At 35.9% G+C, this 26,476-nt stretch overlaps 1 long non-coding RNA gene across 1 annotated transcript; it reads right to left on the reverse strand.

The window, feature by feature from the left end:
* Window positions 1-7,488: 7,488 nt before the first annotated feature.
* On the reverse strand, window positions 7,489-17,812 carry LOC130543560 (uncharacterized). The gene is made up of 3 exons (XR_008959003.1): window positions 17,649-17,812; window positions 11,484-11,576; window positions 7,489-7,650 (listed from the first exon to the last, which is right to left on the reverse strand). It is a non-coding gene; the product is annotated as an uncharacterized LOC130543560 (long non-coding RNA).
* Window positions 17,813-26,476: the final 8,664 nt, after the last annotated feature.

Consider the following 26,476-nt stretch of genomic DNA (forward strand, 5'->3'; position numbering starts at 1 on the left):
AGCTGTATGTTTTAAGTATTGCTAGTCAAATTTAACAAAATTTTACATTATGATTTCATGCATTTTGCTTTCTTGTTTACAAGAGTCTTCCCAACCTAAGACCATAAGATATTCTCTTTTATTTTCTAAAAGTTCTAAAGCATAATTACGAAATATTTTTAGAAACAGAAAAATATAAATAAAATAATGGGTATGTTATAGGCTTTATTGCTTTTAGAAATTGGTTTTTAGATAATCCTTACATATTTTTAAAGTTTAAATACTTCTCTCTTGTTGGTTATATGCACTCAACTCTACATATTGAAAAATTTAGTGAGTCCCTCTTTCTTATGATTCTTCTCTAAAATTGCCTTAACTACTTTTGGCTGTTTGCTTTTTCATATAAACTTGAGGATGAATCAGCCAAGATTCATAAAAAACCCTATTTGGATTTTGATTGGAATGGGTTTGACTTTATTTATTAATTTATGCACAAGCCTGGGAAATAAGAAGTATCTTTATTGCTAATGCCAAAAAGAAATGGATGCTATTTTGCTAGTAGCAAGACAAGATCAACCCCAAGGATCTTGTGGGGTAGAGACAATTATAATAATAAATGGTAATTAGGAGAAGCCAAAGGCTACTATTAGTTTAGTGCATTAGAACAGTTCTCAAAAAGAATTTGATAGGCAAAATTTGTATTTTTCCCCCTTCTTCCCTGTTTGGATCATTTCTTTTTTCCTTTGGGATCTCAGTGACCACCCTGATGCAACACATTTAAAATGTCTACTTACTACACAAAATCAATTTATATGCAGTTCTCACTTTTTTCCTTCTGGGAATCCATCTATTAGATGAATGGCATATTCCTCGGGTGCTAGTTTTTAGTTAAAATACATATGAAAAATAGACAATTGAATTTGGCAGAAATTATAGCCATCCTATATTTGAAAAATGTCAAGATTTAGTATGTAAAAATATATGTGAACATTACAACAAAACATTGTTCAAATACCTCCCAATAATTAAGTAATCCACACAAAAACACTTTGAAAAAAAAAAAGTGATGTGGAAAAAAAAACAATGACAACAACATTGTCTCTATAAGTGATATTTCAACATTTCCTTGCCATTAGCAAGGGACCGACAGAACAGTCAGAATTATAGGATGGGGCATTAGCTGCAATCCCAATCCAATTTACAAATATTGTTTTGCACTCAATCTGATGGGTAGAAAAAGTCGTGCAATGAAAATCTATTTACCCTAACTTATTTATGCTGGCAGGCATAATCAAACAGTTTTTAAGAAGGATGAAGTGATATATTTATAAAATAAAATACCCTTTATTTCATTCAATATCAGAATATTTACTAGAATAATAACTCCCATAAACATATTAGAGTAGGGAATAATGATTATTTCAAAAAATGCAGGAAAAAAAAAAACCGAGGCCCTTAGGACTGATACTCTCTTACTTTGATTTACTAGGATTCTATGATACCAGAAATAATACTTTAGAATTTCTATTTCCGTCAATTTTTAAAATTGATAAATTGGTGGCAATAATTGACTCTAGAGAGAGAGTTATCTAAATGTTTAAACTGAAGCAAGAAAGGAATTTGTATCCTGAAATCCCCTACTGCACTGTAAAAGATTGGTGTCTCCTTGACAGCATGGATTTTGCCCTTTTTATGTGTCCAGAACCAACAAAAGTTGTTGACACATAACAAGAATGCAACAAATAATTTATTCAGGGGATAAAAGAATAAAAGACTAAGAAGTTACTTACTCATTATTATTTAATCCTACTTTCTGATATGTACTGTTTGCTCTAGTCCTAGAACTGTCCTTACTGTCTATCACCTGAATACTTTTTTTCCCCCTCCAGTCCCTGTAGTTTCATTAGAATCTCCTAGACATATTATGTCATTTCATACCTTTGTTCATCACTCCACTCATCTGACATGCCTTCTCAGTTCCTGTCCATATCCTCTCCACTCATGTTAGTCAGAGTTCTTTTTTGCAAGCAATAGAAACTGAATCTGGTACACTAAAGCACAAATAGACCTCATGTGAAAGGTTACAGAATATAACAGGAAGGTGAAGCCTAGTAAATTAGGCAATGGGCAGGAACCCAGAAGAGCTGGACAATTGGGATCACAACCTCATGCAACTACACAAATTAAGGCACTGATACTTTCAAGTGTGCACTGAACTCTCAGTGTTTTTGACACCAGCATGAAGAATTTCTTCATTCTGCCTGCATTGTTTGCCTTACTTCTTCAAGATTCAAATCTTTGGTTGGAAAAATTTGATTAGCTAAGTCTAGTTTATATGTCTGTATCTCCTTAGCTTCTTTGAAATGGAAGTTGGTCCTTTTGACTTCCTAAATGGGAAGTCAGGCACAAGACACACACTATGGTATTCCTCCAAAACCAGGATTTTTGGATTCTAAATAGCCAACAAACAAACAAATGCAGTAAATCTCAAAACTAAAGTTCAATTATCTACTACACTATGCTTCTATATCCATGTCAAGTCTTCCTTCTCTAATGCCATTGTACTACATACAACGTAATTATTATTACATACATACATTACTCACTATTACATTATAGGCAGTACTATGAAACACAGCAATAATTTCTTCATTAATTAAATTGTCATACCATTCTTTACATCATATTTTGCTTTATTAAGGTGTAACTAGGCTATCTCTTGACATCAATTGGAATGCAAAGAATATAACTTCCAAGAAATCCCCTGAATATAACACCAAAGCCTCTACCAGCTGATAGCAGCAGATAATTCAGAGATCTAAACTCTTACTCATCACCCTACTGCTCTAATTTTTCACCAGGTGTACCCAGAGATCTTGAGTACCTACCAGTCTTGACAACAAAGAATACAATCTAACTCTATCTTACATAAACTCATGAATCATGACACAGGTCAAAGAGAAAACTGGCATTGGCAGGTCATGTCTCTAACTTAGAGCTGTGTAAATTCCCTGACCTTGTAGTGGCCACAGGGGCTAAGGTGCCTTTTTCACTCATTAGTAGAAGCTGATTTAGGATTGACTCACACCCTAGTATTAAACTCAGTGTAGGTAATTCTCAACTGCTATGGTCTCAATGTTTGCATCCCTTCAAAATATGTTGGAACCAAACTCCTCCAGTGATGGTACCAGGAGGTGGAGAATTTTGGAGGTGGGGACTTTTGAGGTGATTAGGTCGTGAAAGCAAAGCCCTCATGAATGGGTATAGTGCCTTTAGAAAAGAGGATCCAGAGAGACCCTGGCCCTCTTCTGCCATTTGAGGATAGAATAAGAAATCTATGGGGCGCCTGGGTGGCACAGCGGTTAAGCGTCTGCCTTCGGCTCAGGGCGTGATCCCGGTGATCCGGGATCGAGCCCCACATCAGGCTCTTCCGCTATGAGCCTGCTTCTTCCTCTCCCACTCCCCCTGCTTGTGTTCCCTCTCTCGCTGGCTGTCTCTATCTCTGTTGAATAAATAAATAAAATCTTTAAAAAAAAAAAAAAAAGAATAAGAAATCTATGACCCAAAAGAGGGCTTTCTCCTGACCATGCTGGCACCCTAATCTTGAACGTCTAGCCTCCAGAACTAGGAGAAATAAATGCTTGATGTTTATAAATCATCTGGTTATCATATTTTGTATTTTGGCCCTAAGCAGACTGAGAAACCAACTAAATAGGCCAAGCCCCTTTGACCAAAGCTCTTTTCATTTCTGATTGAAGCACCTGGCCAGGTTATGGCACTGCAAGTGATGGAGATGGGAGAGCGTTCCAGTGTCATTACCGTCCCACACAGAGGTGGCAGAACATTCACCTCTGGCTAATTGGTGCTGCTAGATTGAACTCACTGATGACTGGGTATGGACCAACTCTCTTGGCAAGACCCTGTTCCATGTGGCAGTTGAGACAGACGGTTGTCTTTAGTTAAAGCAGGGCCAGCAGAAGGATAGAGCACTTCCTGAGTGGGGCAACTACTCCACAGGTTGATACAAAGCCTGTCAGTGTTTTGGGGGAAGGAAGTTTCATGTATTGTGATCAAGTATTAATTTTATACCCTAATTAGCCAACCCTCAAACGTTGTAATACCTAAGTCTACTTCAGATTTTACGGAGTTATTTTCTAAGGCATTAAGTTGTTGTTGTTGTTGTTTTCTTTATAGGATAACATAGATTCCTTAATCAAACTGACCTAACCATTCTTCTGTCATAAAACCAACATCTCCTGACGTTAAAAAAAAAAAGGGAGCAGTTTGCAAACTTTACTAAAGAAAAAAAAAAAAAAGGCCTGTTATTGCTTAAGATAGATGAGCCCACTCATCCTCTATTTATATAAGAGAGAACACAAGTAATTTTTCTCAACAGTGAGTGCTGCAAGGTGATTTTCTGTGCCTGCTTATTCTAAGAAGTAGCTGGCAATTTCTCTTGCTAAAAGAGTAAAAGAACATGCACTTATTCTCTGATAAAATATCCCTCTATTAAAGAACCCAATTAAAAAGCAGGTCTGTGCCTTGTACATCTTTTCTACCTCCCATAATGTCAAGATCCATAAGCACAGATACAAAGATGTCTAATTCACTGCTGGGTCTGCTATATTCAGCATGTAGTAGGTGCCTGTAGTAGGATGAGTAATGGTCTCCAAAGAGAACGAGCTCCAAATCCTCTGAAAACGTGAATGTTACTTTACATGGCAAAAGAGACTTTGCAGATGTGGTTAAGTATTTTGAGAGGAAGATTGCCTGCGTGGGCCCTAACTACCATCACAAGTGCCCTAATCAGAGGCAGAGAAAAGAAAATTTGACAGAGAAGGCAATGTGGCTGCTGACGCAAAATGCTATGCTGCCAGCTTTGAAGATCAGGGAAGGGGCTGCAAGGAAAGGAAGGAAAGAAATGCAGCTCCGGAAGCTAGAAAAGGCAAAAACCCAAATTCTCCCCCTAAGTCTTCAAAGGGAGAGCGACCAGCCAAGCCAACACCTTGATTTCAGCCCAGGGAAACTGACTTCAGCCTTCGGAATTCCAGAACTGTAAGAAAATAAATGAATGTTTTTTTAAGCTACCAAGTTTGTACTAATTGGTTCCAGCAACTAAAGGAAACTAATAATGGTGCTGAAGAAATGTGTTGAATAAATAAAGAACAGTAGGGATTCAGTAAATGTTACATTACAAGATACCCAGGTTGGTCTAAAAATAGTGTGTGAGAAGAAAAACGGTAGATGTACCATTTAATCTTCCTTTTATTGTGGACATTAAAATGGTTTTTTGGATGTGAGAGAATTGCCTTTCAAATATATGCACAGAGTTAAAATTAATCACACTAACCTGGGGTTTTCATTCATCAAATCTTATTCTGGTTGTTTTGGCTGTTTTGTTTTGTTGAGATTGCTCAGTATGTTGGTTTTATGATAATTGGTTTTGATTATGCATTTATTCACAATTTTTGGGGGGGTGACTACTGTGAGAATACATCAGTTCAGAAGAAATGTCCGTCTTTAGGAGCTTGCTACCTAGAAGACACAGAGATACACACTGTGTGGTTTACATTAATTATCCACTTACCACCGTATGGGCTACTTCAATTATATTTGTAGATGTCTGTATTTTCACGAGTTTGTGTTCCTGTAAGGCGGGCTTTCCTTCATTCATCTTTATATTTTTATAGCACCTAGCTCAATGCCTTTCATATAGCAAGTCTTCAAATATGTTCCTTTAATTGAAGGTATCTAGTGGCCAGAAATTCATTCTTTATTGACTAAATAAGGAATAACACACTGTGTGTATGTGTATGCCTGTTTTTTCATGTGTGTGATAACTTGGTGGTAACATTTTTATGTTCCTGCTTCTTTCAAAATAAATTCTTTGAGTACGATTTTAATCATCTTTTAGAATAAAAAAATGCAACAATAAAAGCAGAACTTACCAAATTACCATTTATGATTCCATAGCAGAGAAAAGAAATACACATATATTCTCTAAACGCTCTCTTAATATTTTATGGTTCATTAGCAAAATATAATGTGCTCCCAGAAATACAGTTTTACACATATATTTTAACTGCTTTTATATGTTTAGGACTTGTTTCAAGGTATGAAATATCTTTATTTTGCAACATTAATGTTTCTATTTTGTACAACTTGTTCAGGAAAAGTATAGAAGAAAATATCAAAAGAATGAGAAAATATTGACTTCAAAAACTATTTTTCAAGTGAGTGTAAATGATATTTAGTCCATTTAAAAAAACAAGATAAGGTAATTTTTGATTGGGTTTACCAAGAAACAGAATTTATTGACTTCCCCCGAATTTTTCTCCAAACTTTCCGGTTCAGTTTTGACTGTCTCCTACATATGTTCAAGTTCCCCAGATGATGTTTATCTTCCTAGTTCTCCCTGGGGTATCTTTGTCTACAAGCCTGAGATTTCTTTTCCCTCCAGCTCTTACTGTGGGCAGCTCTGTAGTTCCAAAAATTCTGGCTGTAGGTACCTGGCTTGGGCTCATTGGCTCCCCCTAGATTACATCAGGCTTGCATCTACTGGGACTTTGTTGGAGTTATGACAACTCATAGGATTTTAGAATGTGAAGGATATTAAAGTTCAGCGGGACAGCATTCCTCTTAGAACAATCTCTTCTACAACAGTCCAAACACACGGTTACTATAGATGGCTTGAAACAGCCAAGAATAGGCAACTGATGCCCACAAACTTAGGAAAACTTGCTGCAAAGTATCCCTCAAACTAAGCCAAAACTAAGCCTATCCCTTCCATAAATCGATCCTAGCTCTTTCTACGGAGCTACAGAAAATACTATAATACCTCTTCTATAAGAAAGCACTAAAAATAAACAAATATGTTTCTAATTTTCTTTCCAAGTTTTTAGAGAGAAGTATTTGACCTCCTTAAAAATTCTCTGTGACTTTACAGCCAGAATTAAGAACTGAGTTGCCAGAGCAGAATATACTCTATTTTTCTGTCAATTTAGCCTGAGATGTCAGTATGAAGAGTAAATGAAAAGTTCTAATTTTTCACATCAACTTACTTTAAATATCAAGTTTCTGGTGAACACAATGCTGGGTGAATTAACCAACGTAGATAGCCCCCTTCCCACACACATAGAAACGCTGGGTAAAATGTAATTCCAAACTATTTAGTTTTAATATATAACAGAGCAGAGAAAAAGAGAGGGAAAAAGAATACTTTTAAGTGTCAAAAACAAACAGAATTTGAAGCCAAACAACAAACGCAACAATACAATTAATAACAGCAATAACCCATTAGACACAGACTGTTTTAGAAGAGCTACTGAAAACTGTTCAAAGAAACAAGAAAAAAGATTGAAGATTCAGGCACATATGACTAAATTTTAGTCATGGATGGTAGTTATATGCATTTCATATTTTGGAGCATATGAAAATATTTTATAATAGAGAAAACTAAGGATATATGTTTAACATACTTAAAAAATATGAGATGCATGGACTCACATCTGCCACCTCCTGCTCCCCAAGTTGTCTGGCTAGGACTGTTGCACTCACGGAGATTTTTCACAACCTTCTAGTGGATAGTTGCTGGACATGGCTGAGCAACTTGAACCAGTTCAGAAGAGAGTAGGTGAAAGAAGATGTACAGCAGCTGTAATGTCCAACAAGCTTTCAGAAAAAGTGAAATAAACGAAAGTGCTTAGTTGGGTTAATGACACAACCATTGTAGGTATTGCGTTTCATAACCATATGTATGGCAAACATTTTGTACTTTTTTAGTACTGTGCATTATATAAAAGTGAGTTTGTATAGTCATTTAAAATGTTAAATAAAGTTGAAATATTTCAAAACACAACAAAAATCTAAGGAGAACTCCACACTTAACTTTGGGGCACCTGGGTGGTTCAGTCGGTTCAGCATCTGCCTTGGGCTCAGGTCATGATCCCAGAGTCCCAGGATCCAGCCCTGCTTCACTGGGCCCCCTGCCCCACAAAATGCGCAGGTTGGAAGATGAGGTGCTGGTGAGGTCTGTACCAGTATTCTAGGGAATGGTGCCCACATTGCCAGAATTGAGGCAAGCATGGCTGGGAAGGATGGACCCACTGAAGTAAGGTTTCGGTGGGGGCGTAGTATAAGCAAGTTAGGTATTAATAAGCGTGGAATCTACACCGGTTCTTGCAGGTGGCTATGTGTTCATGCTGGGAGGTCAGGGATGGAAAGGGTACCTGCCAGTTCCTTTGTTCCTGGAGAGTCTTCCCTTGATCCCTGCCTCTCCAGACCAAGCTCTGAGATGGGTAAATAACATCCCTCCCCTCTGGCCCTGGCATTTTCCAAAGTGCTGCTTCCAAGCTATATCCCTGCAGGCTACTTGTCATGCTGTCTTTAAGGTTGAGAACTCTGCTTTTTAAATTAATTAATTAATTAATTAATTAGTTTGATAGTCTGTTTTCCTGCCCTTCTCCACATCCTGTGGGGTGGCTCCCTACCCACCACAAACAGCCACGGTCTTCTTCACTCTCAAACAGTGTCTTCACACTTCCTATCTTCTTTGACATGGCCTCTTCTCTACCTTTAGTTGTATAGTTTGGTCTCCCAGTCTTCAGGTCATTTTCTGGATTATTTATACTGATGTGAGTATTATCTAGTTGTATCCATGGGGCAAGGTGAATTTAGGGTCCTCCTACTCTGCCATCTTCCCAACCTCCCTAAGCAAGTATAATTTGATATAGGTTCCTCATGAAAATCTTCTCTGATAAAGTATATCTATGCTTTGTCTGAACTATTCTATTTTCTTATGAATCCCCCATCGATTAAAGACTTACCTTAATCTCACTGCATATAAGCTGTTGTGGATTCAGAAAATGTCCCAAGACACATCCTGTGTCTTTTATTTAAGTTATTTAGGAACTAATACTCTCATAACTTGGGATGGAAAGGGTTGTGGTGGTAGGAAGAGACTGGAGAATGGCATTAGAATCCAGGTAAGTGCTGCTAATATCATCACCTGAGGTACATAAAGTATCTGATTGAATGTAGACAGTTATCCACCCTTCAGTTAAGTCCGAGCACAAAGCTTTGGGACTCAGGAGTATGGGCCTTTTATTCAAAATTGTCTAAATATTTTCTGAGTTAATAATGAATTTTATACTGCCAATTCCTCATAGACACTAAGAAAATATACTAGGCTAAGAGACCAGTCTTATAAAATCATGTGTGGGCTTTTAATATGTCACATTGGAATCCATGTGAGATTCAGACAAAGAAAAAATAATGGCACTTAATGGTCACAAAAGCAATTTTCAGTCCTGCAAAAGACAAAGGCCATGGTGTTAAAATGACTGATAATATCCAGTTCAGGCAAGGACAGAGAATATGGACACTCTTATACATTACTGGTGGAAATATTAGTTGAGAGAACCTTTCCAAAAGGCAATTTGGGTACACCTGGTAAAGTTTATTCTTTGTATGAGTTATTTGTAGCAGTTTCTCCTGCAAATTACACCCATTTGTAAGTAAATGTAGCACAAAAATATGTCCATGTATATATTTTTAAGAGAAATGAAGTTGCAAAGCTATGTAGATAGCTATAGAAATATATTTATGTCTGTATAGTTTTCTACCACTATCCTATCAAATTACCTAAATTAGTGGCTTAAACAACACGGCTTTATTTTTTCATAGTTCTTTAGGTTGGAAGTCAGACTTGGGTCTTCTTAAGGTAAAGTCAAGGTATCAGCAAGACTGCCTTCCTTACTGAAACCTCTAAGGGTGATTTAGTTTCTTTGCTTATTCAATTGTTGGCAGAATTCAGTGTCTTACAGTTAAATGACTTGAGGTCTGCATTTTTCTGTTGGCTGTAAACTAAGGACAGGTTCCAGTTTCTTGATTCGTTGCATTTTTTGGCTCATGACACCCTTCCTCCACTGTCAAAGCCAGCAAAGGCAGGTCAAGTCCTTCTCATGTCACATTCATCTGACCCACTCTTCCGCTTTCCTCTTCTACTTTTAAGGACTCATGAGATTGTAGTGGGTCCAAGTAAATAATCAGTATAATCTCCCCATCTCAAGATACTTAACCTTAATTGCATGTACACTCTTGTCATGTAAGGTAACATAGTCACAGTTTCTGGGGAATAGGGTGTAGACATCTTCAGGGGCCCATTATTTCACCTACCACAATATTTATAAGTATATTATATATATATATACATATATATATATGTATATATATATTTTGTGTGTGTATATATATGCATATATTTATATGTATATTTATATACATACAACCACAGAGGTGAGGAAAGAGAGAGACAGAGACAGAGGGAGAACAACATCGACAACAACAAAAAATAAATATGTGTTCATGTAGAACAAGTTTCTAGAAATAAATATACCAAACACTTTTAACTGGTTATTTCTGGGAATTGAGGTTTCAGTTTCCATGTTCACATTTAAGACTAGTTTGCATATATACAATAAGCACACATTAATTTTGCACTGAAAAAAGTAAAAAAGTAATAAATTGATCACCTGCCCTCAAGACACTTGATGTAAATCGCTACATCCCCGAATATAAACACCTAGGGAAAGAAACAGTCTCTATGTTCCTTGAATTATTCATCAAAATATATTGGCAGACACTTCACCACAGGTGTTATATGCTCTGAATTGAAGAAATTAACCTTTAAACTAGTAATTGGCTGATCTGTGGCATATCTAAATATTCTTGGTATAAAATGATCATTTTAGTATTATCACTAATAACACTACTCCTGCAATGGTAATAACAAGGCAAATATTAAATTGTTTCATATTTTAGTGATTTATAATTCTACATTTTCAAATACTTTTTTTTTTTTTAATCTGAAAACTATCCTATAATGTTAAGTAGGGAGAACAGATAATATTATCATCACTTTTTGGAAGGGAAAATATTCAAAAGACCTAGGTAAAATTTCATGAAGTTCCAGTAACTCAAAATTATGCAGAACAAAAATAAGTACTTAGGTGTTCTATTTTGAGAACTATGTATAATGTAAAAAGAAATATAATTTCTTCCCTAATGAAATTAATGGTGTAGAAAGGGTGGTAAGACATTAATGTGGGTGGTCATACACAAGGCAGAGAGTCATTAGCATTATAAAGAGTACCAATGAAGTGTTATAAGAGTTCAGAGACAAGTAGATCGCTTGAGTATGAGATCATTAGGGAAATTTAATCAAACAAGCAGTGTTTGGATTGGCTGAAATAATACGTATTGTATGCTTTTCCATAAACAGGAACTGAAGCAGGGGTATGAGAATATAAGGCAAGGATTGAACAAGAGTGGTCCTATTAAAAGCAATGAGAAGGAGAAGCGAGAAAGAAGCAAGAGTCATTGTGCATAGAATTAACATCAGAAGACAAATGAGAGAATAGAATCAAAGATGACTCCACGTTTTATATTCTGGATACATAGAATAGTGGAACTGTTAGAAATACTCATGAGAAACATTTCCTCACCTCCCATTACTTCCTGAACCTTCTGTATGATGGTTACTGCTCCCAATACTCCTTAGGAATTGCTTTTTCAAGGTCTCCAGTGATTTCCTTGCACTAAATATAATAAAAAAATTTTTAGCCTCTACCATATTTGATTTCTTGGCTACATTCAGCTCTATGGTCAGCCCCATCTATCTTGAACACTTTCTTCTGATTTTCTTGACTCCACACTCTCCAGTGTTACATAAGGCAATTAATGCAAAGTGCACTGCACTTAATGCTCAGTGCATACACGTGCTCAAAATGTTAGCTTAGTCCTGTGATGATTCCTATTACTTTTTTGATGACCCTATAATCTCCTTTGTAGGCTTCTATTTCTTGGTTGAGCCCTCAAATAGACTCTCTTCTGTCTGGGTCCTCTCTTTTCTCATGCAATGTACTCACTGGGGGCAACCTCCGTTCAGTTTCCTGGCTTTCATAATCATCAGTATCCTAAGAATCATCATAGCAAAGTTTCTAGTTCAGATTTTTCTCCTAAACTCCAGACCCATTGACTTCTTTTTGACTATTTATGCTTATAAATACTTTAGGAAACTCAAATGCAACACGTCCAAGATTGAACACAAGTTTTCCTCCTTAACCTCCTCCTCTCCTTCTGCTCCATTTCTCCACAGAAGGTTGCAGTATAATAAAAAAAGAAATATTTGGTATTTGTTCCCAGTCCCCAGCATACAGCTCCTAGAACCCCTGAAATCGCCTCAATGATAAGGGTTATAGGAGCATCGTTTGTTCTATGAGATGACTTGGATGAAACTCCCATAAAATCCCCTAATCAACAGTGTTTGGAGAGCTACTGGGTTGATGAACACACCATGGTGCTGGGAGGTAGATGCACTCAAAGAGGGCTTGGAAGCTCCACATCCCCTCCTCCACACCTTATCTTATGCATCTCTTCCATTTGGCTGTTCCTGAGTTGTATCCATTATAATAAAACAGTAAGTAAGGTATTTTCCTCTGCCTTGTGAGTTATTCTAACAAATTATCAGACCTGAACAATGGAAGGGGGGATTGTAGGAACCCTTACCAGCTTAGCAGGACTTTTTAGCTTAGTGGAACAGAACTGCAGATAACCTTGTGACTCAAAACTTGCAACTGACATCTGAAGTGAGAGCGGTCTTGTAGACTGAGCCTTTAAAACTGTGGAGTCTGATGCTACCCGCATGGTAGTTAGTATCAGAATTTAACTGAATTGTAAAACACCCTGTGAGTGTCAGAATTGATTTGTGTCATGACAAAAAAAAAAAAAATACCCACAAAGATATCTTTATCCAACCCCTTACTCAAGCCAGAAATCTTTGTCTCTTTTTTCCTCTAGGGTCTCAATCAAATAAATTGCCAAGTCTTTCAAAATATATTTTAAATCTCTCAGCTTTCTCCATCTCTAATGTGACTACTTTAATCAAAAATTTCATCACCTCTCATTTGATTCTAATTGATCTTTCCCCTGCCTTTGGCCTTTCAATGCAACCTCCACACCACAGTCAAATGTTCTTTCTAAAATTCAAACGTGATCATATAACTCCCTTCCTTATAAACTTCAATACTTTCTCTGTTTCTCAGGAAGTAGACTCTTTCTAAACAACTTAAAGAGCCGTAAGGAATTTGGCTGTTGATTGCCTTTCCTGTCTCAAAACTCACTACTCTATACCACCTGTACTCCAGCTATAATAAACTTTTTTCTATTCCTAGGTTTGATGTGTGCCACGGTCTTTTTTACTTTCATACTTACTGTTCTTTCAGCCTATAATACTCTCTCCTCCTCCCCTTTACAGGGCTAAATTACTACTCAAGCTTCAGCATTCAACTTAGATGTTATTTCCTTTAAAAAAAACCTTTTCCTGACATCAAGTCAGGATTAGGTGACCCCTTTGTTCTTTCATCTTATCACAAGCTCATCATTACTTGGCACTTATCATGCCATCTCATGTTTTTCTGCTAACTTGTGGGCATGCATGTCCCTTAATTCTGTTTCAAGTCCCTCAGAGAAGAGACCTTGTCTACCATCCTCATCAGTATACACTCAGCAACAGAATGCTACACAAAGAAAGTATTCGATAAAGACAACAATGACTGAATATATAAATAAGCAGATGAATGAACAAGTAGAGAAATAGATTTGGGAAGGTAGAAAATGATGCACTCAGATTTGGACATGTTGCTTTGACTTAAAGTCATCATCATAATATCCAAGGCAGGAGCAGGTATTCATCTGGATGGTTAAGCCAGTTTACAGAAAATGTGAATGTAGGTACTAAGATCTGGGAGTGATCCACAAGTAGAGATAACTAAAGCGACAAAACTTGATGAAATTGTATATAGAAAACATAGAGAAAAAGAGAGAAGAACTGAAGATGAAACATTAGGGAAGATCCATATTTATTTTTAGGTGAAAGCACAGTAAACCTGAACTCAGGTGGGTAAAAGCTCCATTAAGGACTCTAGACAAACACAATTTGATGAGAATTTAAGTTTGTGAATGAGAAGCTATTGGTGATGACTTCTAGACAAGTAGTTCCCCCGAGTACTGGTATATCTAGCAAAACAACATTCTCAGTTACCTAGTAATTAATAACAAAATGATCAAAGAAACAAAAAATGGTGAAAAGCCTGTGTAGTCTTATGAGCCATGACTAATCAATATACCTCAAACTGAGTTAATTTATCTGGAAACACATCAAGGACTCATTGCTTCTCCTTCCTGAGATTGTAGCGTAACATTACAGAAAATAAATTTAGGAGATTCTGGCATTCACAATTTCCAGCAGAGAAGGATAAAGGCAATGGCACAGCATAAAATAAGCAGGGAGCACATATCTAAAATCCCTTTACTTGCTCTCATCAGCAGCATTCTGAATTATCTGCAATGGGAGACATATGAAAGTGTAAGCTGCTCAAGGAGGAAGCCAGTAGGTGGTGGTTTTCTCCCTGATCTATTATGATTCTTTCCAATGATTGGATAGTAACACAGGAGAGGCAACGAGATACACCATATCTGTAGATTTAAGACTGGGGCAAATGGAAAGGGAGACACAGAAAGCTGGTCCCAGGAATAGCAGCCTCATAAATTATAGAAAGAAAATTATGCACAGATTAAATTATCCCACTAGGCCTGCCCATGTCTTAGCATCCTTCCAATTCTTTTTAGAATGCTGGGTTACTAAATTTATGCTGTCTTTCTAGTTTAAAATCTTAAAAAAATATATTCTGAAAAATATATTAAGTGTACAATAAAGATACCAAAATGTATTCTCCCATGTGCTACTTAGACAAATTTCAGGCCATAAATGACCTCTCTACCTTAAAGAATAAGAAAACAGAATGAAGAAAATTAAAAGTAATAGTTTGTTTTAATAAAAGGAGTAAAATCCAATAATAAAAATTGTTCTTGAAAAAAAAAAGCCTCCTTTCCCGAGAAACAAAATTTGTTTTAAAGTGTCTGTCTCAGAAAAAGATATATACCATATGATCTCACTTATATGTGGAATCTAAACAAACAAAAAATAAAAACAGAATCAAAAAACAAAACCTGAGGTTATGGATATAGAACAAAGATTGGTGGTTGCCTGAGGTAGGTGGGGGAAAGGGGTTCAGGGGGTCAAAAGGTACAAATTTAAGTTATAAAATGAGAAAGCATAGGGATATAATATAGAGCATGGTGACTATAGCCAATAATACTGTATTGCATATTTTAAAGTAGCTAGGAGAATGGATCTTGAAAGGTCTCGTTACAAAAAAAAAAATGAGTAACTATGTATGGTGATGGATGTTAAACTGGACTTTCCGTGGTGATCATTTTGCAATATATACAAATATCAAACTATTATGTTGTACACCTGAAACTAATATAATGTTATATGTCAATTATACCTTCATATAAATAACTTCACAAAAAGAAATTAGTAGTGCATTAAAAAATAATATACTGTAATACATTTAATTTTTCTCCATAGTGGAATTATAGTTCAATATTTGGAAATTTACTAAAATAGCATGTCTTATTAATTGGTCAAAGGAGATAAAAATAAAAGTGTCTTATACTATCAAAAGAATTCACATGGATTGAAGCAAAAAAATAAGATGAAATGATAATCAAAATACTAAGTTCAAATCTTGTAACAATCATTAATATCTCTTAGTTTCAAGGAATTTGGGCTGAAGATATGTGCTATAATAGAGGCTTCACTCCCCGCTACATGTCAATTATGAGACGATTGAACTCAGACAGTTAAAGGTATCTAGATAGAAAAGTACCCAGAGGGAAACTTTTTGTCATGCTTTTGTCTTCTGGAAGTTGACTAATAGCAAGGTATAAAATTAGATGATGGATGTGTAAAGCCTGGATGTGAGGGTACATCCAAATTGTTTAAAAGACCAAATTCCATTAATGTAGGTGAAAGTGCAGAGAAAATATGCATCCCCACAACAAAGACAAAGCTATCAGAGAGTTGTTGTTGTTGTTGTTTAATCTCTTCTAAATCTCTCTTCTAAATTCTTACAAATGTGGCAGGTTCACAACAAAGTAGAAGAACAATCTATAATATATAGATTATTATATATTATAATCTATAATATACATTCTTGCAATACGTGGTGGACACAGTACCTGATAAATTAATTTTAAAAATAAAAACTATTTGGCTTTTGTGATCTGAGAGTATAGTTCTCACTCTCTTCAGGCAGCTAAATACTGACATAGGTAATAAAACCTTACACTCTGCCAATCCCTTAAACTTAAGTTCTGTGTAAATGATCAAATGAGGCCCAGTAAATGGAAGAAGACTTAAGAAGAATTCAACCAACTTCTTGTAGCATGTAAGTAACTTATCTGCAAATTATAAATGATATTCTGTCTAGGCCGACAAAGTATTAAAAGGTATTCTTTCCTTATGATTTCAACTGAAAGCCAGAATAGAACACAGGGAAACTGATTGATTCAGTACCCAGTGGACTTTGTCCTCTGACACACAACAGTGTGGGGGAAAAATAGATCATAAGAAGCAAACAGCACAGTGACCACTAGCAAAATTAATATACAAAACTAACAGCATTTTTATCCTTTGAAAAGATAAAATATAAAAGCAAAATAAACCTAAGAATGTGCAGGACCTATATGAAGAAAGCTATATTTTACTGAGATACATGAACAAAGACTTGGATAAATGGAGGTTCATACCTTGTTTTTTTGGCATAAAAGTTAATGTTTAAGATATTGATTTTCCCAGCTGGATCAACATATTCATTGTTTTGGCAATCAAAATCTCAAGAATTGTCCTAACTTGATGAAACAATTCAAAAACATAAGTTAGAAAATTAACCGGTAAGAAAATCACCAGAAAAATTCTGAAGGAAGAAGAATGAATAGAATCATAGAACTATAATAGTTAAAATAGAGTATATTTGGGGAAAGATCACTCAGATCAATGAAACTGAATAGAGAATCTAGAAATTGATCCTACATTCTTACTGATGCATGAAAAATGTGGCATTTCTAATCACTGGGGAAAATATAGATTACAAGATAAATGATATTAGGTCAAATGAATAACCAGTTTGATTAAAAGAAAATGCAGTTAAGATCTGATCCCAAGTAAAAAACATTATAAGATTAAATATTTAAACATAATGTAAGTACAAACAAAAAACCTCATAAAACATAAGAAAAAGTAGATAATGTTTTAGTAATTTAGGCATAAGGTATATAAAAAGTTTGTACAAATCAATAAAAAGATATATTGAATTTTTAAAACTGGGTGAAAGCCACTCAAAAACAGGAGTCAGAAATTAAATTAAAAGGGCTTATATGCATTTGAAAAGCTAAGCCTGGGGTTAGTTTCCTGAGTGTGAAACTTTTAGAGTCAACAGAGCCACAAGCTTATAAAAGGCCCATGCTTAGTGTAATACTCTGTTGTCATACTCTTGAAATCCTTAATAATTTTGAAAAAACGGCCCTGAACTTTCATTTTACATGGGATCCTGCAATTTATGTAGCCAGTCCTGATTTATTTTCACATATAGTCCATGAAATACAAATTAGACCTGAATTTTAAAAATTGTTTTCGGATAGAAAAAGATAAAAAAAACTTAATGATGTCATATAATATTAAGAATGTAGATAAGGGGGGGCACCTGAGTGATTCTGTCGGTTAAGCTTCCAACTCTAGATTTCAGCTCTGGTCATGATCTCAGGGTCTTGGGATTGAGACTCATGTCCAGCTCCATGCTCGTTGGGGAGTCTGCTTGATGATTCTCTCTCTCCCTCTCTCTCTGTCCCTCCTCCTCTTCATTCTCTCTCAAATAAATAAACCTTTAAAAATAAAAGAGTGTAGATAAGGCAGAAACTCGCACACTGTTAGTTCAGCCAATTGCAAACACTCTAGTGTTTGCAAAAACTTAAAGTGATCCCGCCATTTTTCCTCCAGAAATAGATCTACAGAAACTAACTGAACCAATATGTAAAAATAAGGACATTCATCACAGTGCTGTTTATAATAGCAATCTAAATGTCCATAAAATCATTGATTATAAATTGAAAGATACATTTATATAGCTGCACATTATACTTTAACTTGAAATGTTATACAAATTGTTTATTCACATAAACACATCCATATGATGTATAAAGATATACAGTGATGTGGAAAGATATCCATGATCTACTGCCAAGTGAAAAGCAGGCTATGTAACAAGGAGAGTGAAATGCTATAGGTACCTATAGAAAACTTTTTGTGTATATGGATAAAAAGTTCTGAAAAGAAAAACACAAAGATATTTTTGTCTGGATTACATAAAATTTTCGTTTCATTGTTACAGTTTTTGGTAGTCTTCTTTTAAACAATGACCTTTTATTCCTATTTAAATTTAAGAAAAAACATTTAATTTAAATGAATAAGAATCAGTCTATTTAATTTCGTCTGTGATCATTAAAATACTGAAAACAGGTCTTCCTCGACTTTAGATGGGGTTGTATCCCAATAAACACATCCTAAGTTGAAAGTATCATGAATTGAAAATGCATAATATACCTAACCTACCAAACATCATAGCTTAGCCTAGCCTAACTTAAGTGTTCTCAGAACACTTACATTAGTTTATAGTTGGGTGAAATCACCAAACACATCAAACGCTTTTATAAAGTGTTGAATATCTCATGTAACTTATTGAATGCTGTACTGAAAGGGAGAAACAGAATAGTTGTATGGGTGCAAAATGGTTGTAAGTACATTGGCTGTTTACCCTCATGATCATGTGGCTGACTGGGTTCTGTGGTTTGTTGCTACTGCCCAGCATCATGAGAGAGTCATATGTCGCTAGCCTGGAAAAAGATCAAAATTCAAAATTCAAAATATAGTTTCTACTGAATGTTTCATTTTTGCACCATCATAAATTTGAAAAGTTGTACATCGAACTGTTGTAAGCCGGGGGCTGTCTGTTTATAGTTGCAAAAATAATTTTAATTTGGCATCAAATAGGGCAAATGACATAAAAAAATCTGAAAGAAAGAATCAACAATATTTAAAAGTTATGGTAAATTGTTTCAAACATGCAGATTATACAACTAAAAATTGGAATGTGGAATCACAAGTATACTGATTTCTTCATCTTAAAAGGAAGGAAATAAATATTTACTGCTTCAGTTCTGACATAGATAACTAAAGAAATATAGGTTTAATTTTGCTTTTGTGAAGCATAATTGTAGTAGAATTTATAAGGGTTTTTAGAAGCATGAAAAATTACACCAGACAACACAGGATTATGAGGTAGAACATAAGCTGGTATATCTTGAGTTGGAGTGAAGAATAGTACTTAATGTGAAAAATACTAATGGATTTGGATTCAAATTTAATTAAAAAGAGAGGAAGCCATACCACATTTAATGAACCAAAGAAAATTTCAGTCTTTCATCTAAAAAAGAAAGCACACAGAGTGTAGCTGAATCCAGATGATGTATTACGGCCATTGAGTTAATTCTCCCTGTTGATTGAAATAAATACATAATCTCCAATAAATTGCTTCCTGATATTCCTTTAAGTTGTTTTACTTGAAAGAGACTTCAAATGGAGGAAAATAGCAGACATCTAAAATAAATTCAGGACCACCTGCAGTTTGACTCTTAGAAGTCTGACGAGTAGAGATATTTTAGTCAAGTGTCTGATGTAAAACATCACATTTCTATCATCATTTTTGATTGGAAAGGGGATTCTTGGAAGGACTCCAGCACAGTGTGGTAGTCAAACGGAAAGGTAACATAAGGCTAATTTTATCTGTATATCTGAGCTATTAAAACTTCATTTTAAAGAACTTAATTAATGGATGTTTACTTTTCTTGCCAAATTCACCTAAAGTTTATTAAGTCATTTCTTTTTTCACTTCTTGAAAAGCATTGAAACCTATGCTATCAAAGTGGCAGAATAAGTAAAATTACATAAAATTAAAAATTGAATCCACATTGTCTATATTCATTATATTGATAGCTGGATACAATGAAAAAAATTGAAGAGCTCAAGCTTTTTTAAACATTAACTAAAAATGCATATGAGTTGTCAAAAGTAACACTGAATTAATGAATGCCAATTTAGAGAAAACACTTTCTTTTTAAAGAAGTCTGACCCTCTACAAAGGCAAATGCTTTAGTGACAACATTTGGCCACCTTAAATGACAGAACGTGACCACTTCAGAAAACAGGTGACCAGATGAAAAATTATGAAATAGCAGCTGGTTGTTTTTCAACCTATTTTCTGTAGACCATTAGCATAACGAATATCTGCAATGTTTTTTAAGAATTCAGATATTTAGGGGCGCCTGGGTAGCGGAGTCGTTAAGCGTCTGCCTTCGGCTCAGGGCGTGATCCCGGCGTTCCGGGATCAAGTCCCACATCGGGCTCCCCGGCTGAGAGTCTGCTTCTTCCTCTCCCTCTCCCCTGCTGTGTTCCCTCTCTCTCTGGCTGTCTCTCTGTCACATAAATAAATAAAAAATCTTAAAAAAAAAAAAAAAAGAATTCAGATATTTAGCCCTGTTTTAGAATGACCAAATCCAAATTTCTGAGGTAAAACTCAGGAAGATGCATTTCTGCCAAAACCTTACCAACGTCGTCAAGAAGTCTTCTACATTATTAATTGCTCTTAAGTCCCTGCTTAGAGGGCGAGAGGCAAGAATCTGGAAAGGAGAAGCAAGCGTGGGACACTACGCGAGGGCCACGAGTTGGTTCTCTGAGAGCAGCTGACTTCCCAGTTCCTATGCACCGCTAAAGCAAAACTCTGCAGGGTCTTTGGAGTGTGTTAGGAAGACAGATGTCAGGAGAATTAGGTGCAGAGAACAGAGTGACCGTGGAGGGTGCACGGACCTGCTGTATCAGCCATTTTGCAGGTAAAACTCAGGGATGAAAGTTAAGAAATGTGTACTTATCTTTCTGACCTGCTGTATGAATTTTGGGAAAAACACATTTTTACATCTACTTTGCTATCAGGTATAAAAAAAATAAAAATAACGTATGAACTCTTCCAGCCTCAGATAAATATTTATGTGAACAATTCAATGTTTCAAAGAGCTTTGTCCTGTCCAAAGAATTGGTCACTGGCTCACTACTTGTCACTAAATCACTTTTTTTCCTCTCACTGAACTATATCCTACCCCCTTTGATCCCCTCTTTTCTTCTGTATAGAGAAAATGTTGATAGACTTCCTTGTAGACTAACATTTTAATATAATACCTAGCATTGTCACCGGGCATATAATTTATTAATAAGGAATATTTAGTATGGTTGATAAATTGCTAATGTTTAATTTATGTTTCACGTTCACCTCTTTTTTTTTTAATTCACTGATCAAGTATGTTTGAGAATCTACTTGCACAGGTCACTGCTAGGCCCTATTCAGGAAGTGATGTATCCAGTCGACACCATTATGAAGTCTGTAGGATAACAGAGGAAGCAAATATCAGACAGGTATTCAAACAAATACATTTTCAAAAAGTTGGAAATGCTACTGACAAAAAGTATAGGGTCCTCTCGAAGAATATATAGTAATTAACACAGTAATTTAATTAATTAATGCAGTAATCTAATAGGGAGGTCAGTAAGGGCCTCTTGGATGGAGTCCTATTTGAGGAGGTGCTGGGGCCTGAAAGATAAATTTGCTAGCATTTGTCCACAAGAGTGAGGGTGAAAGGGTTCCAGACAGCAGAGAGGATAAATAGTATCTTCAAAATCTGGAAAGCAGTCTAGTGTGTCTGGAGCATAGTGACAGAGAGGGAGAGTAGCTGGGAAAGAAGCTGAAGGTGGAGGCAGGAGTCAAAGCAAAAACTTAGGAGCTTGTGCTAAAGCAATTGTAAGCACCTGAAGGGTTTGGAGCAGGGGAGTGACCGGATCTTCTTGGCTGCCTCCATGGAGAAATGATATAAACATCAAACATGAGGAGAACATTAGAGGCGAGTTTATTCTGGGCAAAAGGTAACAGTGACTTGTTTCAAGTCATCTAGTGAAGTTGGTGAGGATTGGTTAGCTTTAAAATGTATTTCACATGTGCTACCACCTAAAGTAGGGATAGGTTAGCTGTGGGGTTGGCTGGAATGAGAGGAAAGCAAATGCCAAGCTAGCTTAAAGATAAGAAGATATTGCTTACCTGACATTTTCTCATTTTTGAATTTGGTACGTTCTAGGAAATAAGCCTTGAATAATCCCAGAGAAACGCTGACCTACAGCTAGGTCTCACCATAATGGCGAAATAGAACTTCCTGCCAGTTTGTTTCCCAGAGTCCACAGTCTCTCAACTGAGGCCTTCAGAGGGGAGCGGGGGTGGGGGATTGGGATAGGCCCAGGATGGTATTAAGGAGGGCACGTATTGCATGGTGCACTGGGTGTTATATGCAAATAATGAATCATGGAACATTGCATCAAAAACTGGGGATGTACTGTATGGTGACTAATAGAACAAAATAAAAATTATAAAAAAAAAAACAAAAGAAAAAAAAACAAAAATAAATAAATAAATCTTAAAAAAAAAAAAACAAAAAAAAAAACTTCCTGCCGGGAGTTAGGCAAAATGCATTTCAGGAAGTAGAGTACAATGTTGAAAAGCTAATATATGTTAGCCCTGTGGTATCAGAGGGAGCCTACTGAGGGCAACAGGTTTAGAAATAGCAGCAGGGAAGCAGAGCCAGCCCGGCAGCAGCTGATTGTCCTCCTCAGACTGGCGGCAGGTTTTGAACTTCAGGGCAGAACGACAACCCCTCACTTTGTTACAGGAGTAAGTAAACCCAGAGGATCTAAAGCACTGGGTAGGTAACCAAGAGAGGGATTTGAATTCACAGAAGAAAAGGCAGAGCTCTGTCTTCAAAACTCATATGTAAGAATGAAACCAAGGCAAAATTTTCAAAACTATAGCAAGACTAGTGGCACAGGTGACAATGCTTAGTGTCAGAAGGTGGGGCTAGGAGACATTAGGCCAGGTTTGTCCTAGAACTCACAGTGCTGTGGATGAAGCTTATGAAACTCCAGCTGTGGTAGATCGGGGAACAGAGGCTTGGTAGGTACCTCCAGGTAAAAAATGCTCTGTGTTTTAAATCACTGGATGATATGATGCAACGTGCATTATGGAATAACTGTTACTACAGAAACCTAAAATGTGCTAAGGATGTGTGCTGCACATTTAAAGTGATGAGTACAAGCATCAGAATCACCTCGGTTAGCAGGGCTTGATCAAGTCTTTCCCAACTTCCAACTATAATATCTATAAAATATATTAAAACCTAAACATTCATAACTCCCCAAATCGATACAACCAATATTATCTACACAAATTACAAGTTTCTTCAAACTGAATGAGAAACTATAATTAGTGGGTGATGCTGACACGTACTTTGACTTTTTGAGGGATGTATTACCCAGAGAAACAGAACCAATAGCTTAGATAGAAGTATATGGGTAAGAAATAGCCGACATAGATACAGCTTTATTGTGAGGAATTGGCTTGTGTTGTAATGGAGGCTGAGAAATCTCACAGTCTGCCATCTGCAAGGTGGAGACCCAGAAAAGTCAGTGGTATAATTCAGTCTAAGTCTGACAGCCTGAGAGCCAGGGGAACGGATGTTAAATCCCAGTCCAGGAGTAGAAGAAGGTGAGACGAAATGTCCCAGCTCCAGCAGTGAAGCAGAAAAGGTGCACATTTCTCTTTCCTCTTTTTTGTTCTACTCAGGCCTCCAAGAGATTGGATGATGCGCACTTGGGGGGAGCCATCTCCTGAGTTCACAGATTCAAATACTAATCACATCTGGAAACAAGCCGACAAACATATTCAGAAATAATGTTTAACCAGAAATCTGGGCATCTCCTGTCAGGTTGACACATAAAATTAACTACCGTAACAGATAACAAATGTGTAAACCTAAAGATCATTCCAGTCTTCACTGTTCTGCCACAGGTAGACTTGGCCTCAGAGCTTAATGTCTGTACCAGTCACAACATGAAACTTGTTTTCCTCTAACGTGGAGGAAACAGCTGCTTTCTAAAGCATACAAGACCACACACTCCTCCACTTTCTCCCATTTGTAGTTGTGTCTGTTCATTCTGGAAATAAAATGATCACTATTCTATTCTAGCGAGAGGCAGACATGGAAGGTGTTGTGCTCTTCAGGGATGTGGAAACACCAGTAGGGAGGGACTGTGATGGGAAGCGATGGAGCAGGGTGTGCTGTGCCCTGTTACTGCCACTGTCTAGCAAGATCAAAATAATATTTTCAATCATTAAGGTACAGATGATCCTTTTCAAAAGACAACCAGATATCTATAAAAGATAAATGCCTTCTGAACATGAGAAATTTTGATAGAGGCTCTACACATAAACTCTGTGGCTCAAAATCCCTCTGAGGGAGGTTATAATACAGTCAGATGGCCCACGAATTCACCCACAATGTTTGTGAAAAACTACCATGTTTGGATACATTCTTCCTTACCAGAAAAAGCAGATATAAAAGTATGTAGGTATTTTTAGCAAATCGACATAAAAGAAGTATAATGGTATTTAAACTGCAAGGACATATTTTTGGAAAGCGTTCACTCTCAGAAATATAAAGCACTTTTTCTTAAAGCATCTGCTTTGTGTCCTTAATACAATTTAAGAAAACATGGGCTCTGATTTAAAAGATAAAATATGAAGTGAAAATGCAATAGATTGATAAGAAAAGGACATTAATTGAGAGGAAGGTAGAAATTAAAAACAAAAATGCAATAACACAGACTCTTCTTGAAAAAAAATATTAAAAACATGCATAAAGGAGAGTCTGAGTGGCTCAGTTGGTTAAGTGTCTGCCTTCGGCTCAGGTCATGATCCCAGGGTCCTGAGATCCAGCCCCAGGTCAGGCTCCCTGCTTCTTCCTCTCCCTCTGACCCTCCCCCAGCTTGTGCTCTCTCTCTCTCTTTCTCAGATTAATAAATAAAATATTTAAAAAACACATGCGTAAATCCAAGCTGAATAATGAGTTCGAGTAAAAGACTCAAGAATGCATGGTAGTAGGTATTACAAACAGTGATACACAATATGTTGAATTAAATGTTATGGATAGATTATGAGAAAAAAATACATAAGTGATTCTTGAAATTTTTTATGCAAAATGTAAAAATAACAATAATAATCTGGGCCTCCAATTCCAGATTATAACAATCCCATATTATCCAACAGAGAAGTGAAGGAGGGATGAAAGAAGCAAAATAAAACAATGCTAGTATCCACAGCTCCCAGGTAGTATCAAAACACTATTTTATTTGTTAAATTTATTATAATTCATTTTTAAATGTATGTATCTGTTAAATGAAAAAAAAAGATATATGTTTTACAAAGCACTAGCAAAAACTATAGTAAAATCATAGTCCATGAAGAACTAGACAAGAAAGATAAAGACAGATTAAAAAAGGTCAGAATTAAAAGGGCAAATAAGCAAGCTTTTCAGGGGCATAACAGGCTTAAAAGAAGAGTCAAACTCTTCTACTAAGGACAAAGTCCAATCATATGTTATTCCCAAGGGACAGAGCTATGGGAAATATGCCATAGAAAAGTGAAAATAAAAAGAACTGCCAGAGATATACTGGGTAAGGCAAACAAAAGAAGGGGTATAACATAAAAATCAGTTATGTTAGATTTTGAGGCAAGTCATCATACCATCAGAAAAAAATGACTATCATTTTATACTAAAAATGATTGATTTTAGCTCTATAATTATAGAAGATAGTCAAAGCATATACCTTTGTATGATAAATAACATAGCTACAAACTATTTAAAGTAAAAACTACCCTATGAAACTTTACAAGGAAAACTTGGAAAAGAAGAAAAAAGTAGCTTTGAAGATCCGTCTCTCAAGTTTGAAGAACCATGTAGAAAAAAGTAAAAATATAAAAGCTATTTAATACTTTATTTTATAATTTATTTAAAAGAGACTCCAAATATGTTTCAAACATGCCATACATACACTTTCTTCGAAAAGCCAATGGATCATTTACAAAAACTGAACATCTAATAGGCCACAAGAAAAGTATTTTAAATAAATTACAGAAAAGCTGAAACTGTGCATGCCATGATATTAGATCAGAATGTAATAATAGCCATTAATAACAAAAGTTGAAAATTAATTATTTGGAAATAAACAATACATGGCTCATTAACATGGATCAAGGGAGATTGATTACTGATTGTTTACAAAGCAATACAAATGAGAAAACTTTAATAAATATCTGATAGAAGCTTTATGTCCACAAACTCCTTGGCTTAAAATTAAGAGGTGGGATGAATTAGCAACTAGGCAGACAGTGAATAACACTAGAGTAATTCACCTATAATGTTTATGGTCAACTACCATATGTGAAAACTCTTTTATCATGGAAAATAAGCAGACTCATTTTTAAAAGATTTTGTTCATTTATTTGAGAGAGAGAGAACACACACATGTGGGAGGGGGGTGGCAGAGGGA

This window comes from Ursus arctos, unplaced genomic scaffold (assembly GCF_023065955.2).
Source record: "Ursus arctos isolate Adak ecotype North America unplaced genomic scaffold, UrsArc2.0 scaffold_13, whole genome shotgun sequence".
Taxonomy (NCBI): Eukaryota; Metazoa; Chordata; class Mammalia; order Carnivora; family Ursidae; genus Ursus; species Ursus arctos.